Source organism: Phoca vitulina, unplaced genomic scaffold, assembly GCF_004348235.1.
Source record: "Phoca vitulina isolate PV1807 unplaced genomic scaffold, GSC_HSeal_1.0 scaffold57, whole genome shotgun sequence".
Lineage (NCBI taxonomy): Eukaryota > Metazoa > Chordata > Mammalia > Carnivora > Phocidae > Phoca > Phoca vitulina.
The window spans coordinates 10,387,095-10,393,094 of record NW_022589760.1 but is presented as its reverse complement, the minus strand read 5'-3'; positions in this window follow the sequence as shown (position 1 = coordinate 10,393,094).

Sequence of the window (6,000 nt, the reverse complement as noted above, 5' to 3'; positions counted from 1 at the left end):
AGAGGGAGAAGAAGACTCCCTGCTGAGCAGGCAGCCCAATGTGGGGCTCAGTCCTGGGGCTCTGGGATCATGACCTAAGCCAAAGGCAGACGCTTAACTAACTGAGCCACCCAGATGCCCCTATAAACTCCCCTCTTATAAAAACTTTTGCTGCATCCCAGAGGTTTTAGACCATCATGGTTTCATTTTCATTTGTTTCCATGCACTTTTTTTTTTCTCCTTTGATTTCCTTATTGACCCATTCATTGTTTAGTAGCATGTTACTTAACCTCCATATGTTTGTGGTCTTTCCAGATTTTTTCTTATGGTTGACTTGTAGTTTCACGGTGGTGTAGTCAGAAAAGATGCATGGTATAAACTATGATCTTCTTGAATTTGTTGAGGCTGGTTTTGTGGCCAAATATCAGCTCTCTTCTGGAAAGAATGTTTCATGTGCACTTGAAAAGAAGGTGTATTCTGCTTTTTTAGGATGGAATGTTCTGAATGTATCTGTTAATCCTTCTCATCCAGTGTGCCATTCAAAGCCATTGTTTCCTTGTTGATTTTCTGCATAGATGATATGTCCATTGATCTAATTGAGGTCTTAAAGTCCCCTATTATTATTGTATTATCAAATGATTTCCTTTGTTTGCTATTTACTGTTTTATATATATGAGTTCTCCTATGCTGGGTGGATAAATATTTACAGTTGTTATATCCTCTTATTGGATTTTCCCTTTTATTATCATATAGTGTCCTTCTTTGGTTCTTGTTACTATCTTTGTTTTAACGTCTATTTTGTCTGATGTTAAGTATTGCTACTCTGACTTTCTTTTGTCATCCATTTGGATGATGGATATTTCTCCTTCTACTCACTTTCAATCTGCTAGTGTCTTTAGGTAAAATGAGTCTTTGTATATGGATTGATCTTGTTTTTTTTTTGTTGTTGTTGTTGTTTTTATCCATTCTGTCACACTTTGTCTTTTTATTAGAGCATTTATTGTTTCTGAAGATTTTCTCTGATCTTTTCTTGTTTTTCTCTCATTTTGCTGATTTTCTTTAGTGATATATTTAGATTTCTTTCTCTTTATTCTTTGCATGTTTATTAGTGGGTTTTGATATATGGTTACCATTATGTTTGTATATCTCTTTTTCAAATAGCAGCCCATATTAAGTTCATGGTTGTTTATATTTGAATGCATGGTTTTCTCTTCTCCCCATTTTGTAGGTATATATTATATTTTCTGTATATTTTTTATGTGAATACCTTGATGGATATTTTTTACAGAAATATTAATTTTTACTCCTTTCTTACCTTTTTATGCTCTCATTTTTTTCTCTCCTTTCCACTCAGAGTCCCCTTTAATATTTCTTGCAGGGCTGGCTTAGTGGCTACAAACCCCTTTAGTTTTTGTTTGTCTGGGAAATTCTTTACCTCTCCTATTCTGAATGACAGCCTTTCTGGATAAAGCATTCTTGGCTGCAAATTTTTCCCATTAAGCACTTTGAATGTGTCATGCCACTCTCCTCTGGCTGGCCAGGTTTCTGTTGAGAAGTCACCAGCTACCCTTATGGCTTTTCCCTTGTAAGTTAAGGACTACTTTTGTCATGGTGCTTTTAAGACTTTTTTTTTTCTTTATCCCTCTATTTTGCAAATTTAACTACAATATATCTTGGTGTTGGCCTGATTTTGTTGATTTTGGTGGGAGTTATCTGTGCCTTCTGGATCTGGATGTCTGTTTCCTTCTCCAGTTTAGGGAAGTTTTCAGCTATTATTTATTTGAATAAATTTTCTGCCCCTCCTCTCTCTCTTCTTTTGGGACTCCTATAAAGCTAATGTTATTACATTTGATGGAGTCACTGAGTTCTATACTTTTATTCTCACACCGTGTAATTCTTCTTTTCTCTCTCTTGTTCAGCTTAATTTACTTTCCATTACTCTTACTTCTAGATCATTACTTCATTCCTCTGCTTCTTCCATCCTACTATTCACTCCTGCTATTCATTCATCAAATGTGTTTCTCTTTTTGTTTATTGAGCTGTTTATCTCTGCTATGTTATTCCTTATCTCTGTGTTAATGCTCTCCTTATGTATTTTACTCTTTTGTCAAGTCTAGTGAGTATCCTTATGATCATTGCTTTAAATTCCCCATCAGGCATGTTACTTATATTTGTTTTCCCTAGATCTCTGGCCATGGCCGTGTCCTGCTCTTTTATTTGGGATAATTTTCTCTGTCTCCTGAGTTTGTCTCCCTCTCTGTATTAATCCCTGTGTGTCAAGAAAGTCAGCTATGGGGCGCCTGGGTGGCTCAGTTGGTTAGGCGACTGCCTTCGGCTCAGGTCATGATCCTGGAGTCCCTGGATCGAGTCCCGCATCGGGCTCCCTGCTCGGCAGGGAGCCTGCTTCTCCCTCTGACCCTCCCCCCCTCTCATGTGCTCTCTCTCTCTCATTCTCTCTGTCTCAAATGAATAAATAAAATCTTTAAAAAAAAAAAAAAAAAAGAAAGTCAGCTATGTCTTCTTCTCTTTAAGGTAGTGACTACATAAAGAGGAGGTCCTGGAATCTCTTTCAATACAGTGCCCCCTGTTCACCAGAACCTGGCACTTTGAGAGAGTATAGTATGGGTGTTGCTTGTGCCCTGTTGTATCTGAGTCACTTTTACTTTTAGTGCAATCATCTGCACTAATTCTCTGCTTATTGAAGGATAAGCTTGCTCTCTTTGATGTCAGTGGGAACTAAGCATGCTAGCCCTTAGTGAGTGTGCCCACTGGGGAACTTGGGAGCAGAATAGTGGTGTTAGCAAAATTTGTGTTGGGCAAGGTCCTATGCCAGATCCCCATAAGTGCTCTGGTGGCTGAAGGCTGAGTCCTGGGGCAGCTGGGAGTAGAAGGCAGGGCAGGGCATTGTCTTGGCACAGCTGAGGTAGAGACACAATGGTGGCCAGAGATGTGAGGCTGGGCATTGCACCTAGGGTGCACGGGCCAGATGTACAGCCATAAAAAAATTTTCCCTGAGCCCTGAATTGAGAGTAAATGTTTCTCTAAAGCCCTTCCATTCACAGGTGATTCTGTGTTTATCATGTGGGTGGTGGTGGGGAAAGTCACCTGCCACCTCTCTCATTTTCTCTTTTTCTAAATTTAGATTCAAATAACCCACATATAGTACATCATTAGTTTCAGATATAATGTTCAATAATTCATCAGTTGTGTATAACACTGAGTGCTCATCACATCACATGCCCTCTTTAATGCCCATCACCCAGTTTCTCCATCCACCCACCCACCTCCCCTCCAGCAGCCCTCAGTTTGTTTCCCAGTGTCAAGTATCTTTCATGGTCTGTCTCCCTCTCTGATTTCTTCCATGCAGTTTTCCGTCCCTTCCCCTATGATCCTCTGTGCTATTTCTTGTATTCCACATATGAGTGAAACCATATGATAATTGTCTTTCTCTGATTGACTTATTTTACTTAGCATAATACCCTCCAGTTCCATTTGCATCGATGTAAATGGTAGGTATTCATCTTTTCTGATGGCTGAGTAATATTCCATTGTATATATGAACCACCTCTTCTTTATCCATTCATCTGTTGAAGGGCATCTTGGCTCCTTCCAGTTTGGCTATTTGGACATTGCTGCTAAGAAAATTGGGGTGCATGTGCCCCTTCTTTTCACTACATCTGTATCATTGGGGTCAATACCTAGTAGTGCAATTGCTGGGTCTTAGGGCAAATCTATTGTTAACTTCTTGAGGAACCTCCATACTGTTTTCCAGAGTGGCTGAACCAGCTTGCATTCCCATGAACAATGTAAGAGGGTTCCCCTTTCTCCACATCCTCTCCAACATTTGTTGTTCCGTGTCTTGTTAATCTTAGCAATTCTGACTGGTGTGAGGTGATATCTCATTGTGGTTTTAATTTGTATTTCACTGATGCCGAGTGATGTTGAGCATTTTTTTCAGATGTCTGTTGGTCATTCGGATGTCTTCTTTGGAGAAATGTCTGTTCATATCTTCTGCCCATTTCTTTACTGGATTGTATGCTTTTTGGGTGTTGAGTTTGATAAGTTCCTTACAGACCTTGGATACCAGCTTTTTATCTGATATGTCATTTGAAAATATCTTCTCCCATTCCATAGGCTGCCTTTTAGTTTTGTTGACTCTTTCCTTTGCTGTGCAAAACCTTTTAATCTTGAAGAAGTCCCTATAGTTCATGTTTGCTTTTGTTTCCTTTGCCTTTAGAGATGTGTCTTGAAAGAAGTTGCTGTAGCCAAGGTCAAAAAGGTTGCTTCCTGTTTTCTCCTCTAGGATTTTGATGGAGTCCTGTCTCACATTTAGGTCTTTCATCCATTTTGAGTTTATCTTTGTGTAAGGTGTAAGATAATGGTCCAGTTTCATTCTTCTGCATATGGCTGTCCAAGTTTCCCAGCAACATATGTTGAAGACTGTCTTTTTTCCATTGCATAGTCTTCCCTGCTTTGTCAAAGATTAGTTGACCATAGAGTTTAGGGTCCATTTCTGGGTCTTCCATTCTGTTCCATGGATCTTTGTGTCTGTTTTTGTGCCAATACCATGGTGTCTTGATGATCACAGCTTTGTAATATAGCTTGAGTCAGGCATTGTGATGCCCCCAGCTTTGGTTTTCCTTTTCAACATTCCTCTGGCTATTCGGAGTCTTTTCTGGTTCCATGCAAATTTTAGGATTGTTTGTTCCAGCTCTGTGAAAAATGTCGATGGTATTTTGATAGGGATTGATTGAATGTGCAGATTGCTTTGGGTAGCATAGACATTTTAACAATATTTATTCTTCCAATCCATGAACATGGAATGCTTTTCCAACTCTTTGTGTCTTCCTCAATTTCTTTCATAAGTGTTCTGTAGTTTTTAGAGTATTGATCCTTTACCTCTTTGGTTAAGTTTATTCCTTAAACTTTTTTGGTTTTTGGTGATATTATAAATGGGATTGAGTCCTTAATTTCTCTTTCTTCAGTCACATTGTGTATAGAAATGCAATGATTTATATCATTGATTTTATATCCTGCTACGTTGCTGAATTGTTGTATGAGTTCTAGCAATTTTGGGGTGGAGTCTTTTGGGTTTTCCACGTAAAGAATCATGTCATCAGTGAAGAGAGAGAGTTTGATTTCTTCCTTGCCAATTGGAAGGCCTTTTATTTCTTTTTGTTGTCTGATTGCTGAAGCTAGGACGTCTAATGATATGTTGAACAACAATGGTGAGAGTGGGCATCCCTGTCATGTTTGTGACCTTAGGGGAAATGCTCTCAGTTTTTCACTATTGAGAATGATATTCGTTGTGGGATCTTCATAGATGGCTTTTATGGTTTTGAGGTATGTTCCCACTATCCTTATACTTTACAGAGTTTTAATAAAAAAGGGTGCTCTTTTTGTCAGATGTTTTTTCTGCATCAGTTGAGAGGATCAGGTGGTTCTTGTCTTTTCTTTTATTAATGTGATCTATCACATTGATCAATTTGTGAATGTTGAACCACCCTTGCATCTCAGGAATAAATCCCACTTAGTCGTGGTGAATAATCCTTTTAATGTACAATTGGATCCTATTAGTTTGTATATTGGTGAGTACTTTGGCATCCATGTTCATCAGGGATATTAGTCTGTAATTCTCCTTTTTGATGGGGTCTTTGTCTGGTTTTGGGATCAGGGTAATGCTGGCCTCATAGAACGAGTTTGGAAGTTTTCCTTCTATTTCTATTTTTTGAAACAGCTTCAGTAGAATAGGTATTATTTCTTCTTTAAATGTTTGGTAGAATTCTCCTGGGAAGCCATCTGGTCCTGGACTCTAGTTTTTTGGGAGGTTTTAAATTATTGCTTCAATTTCTTTGCTGTTTATTGGCTTATTCAGATTTTCTATTTCTTCCTATTTCAGTTTTGGTAGCTTATAAGTTTCCAGGAATTCATCCATTTCTCCAGATTGCCTAATTTGTGGCCATATAGTTGCTCATAATATGTTCTTAAAATTGTCTGTATTTCCTTGGTGTTGGTCATGAT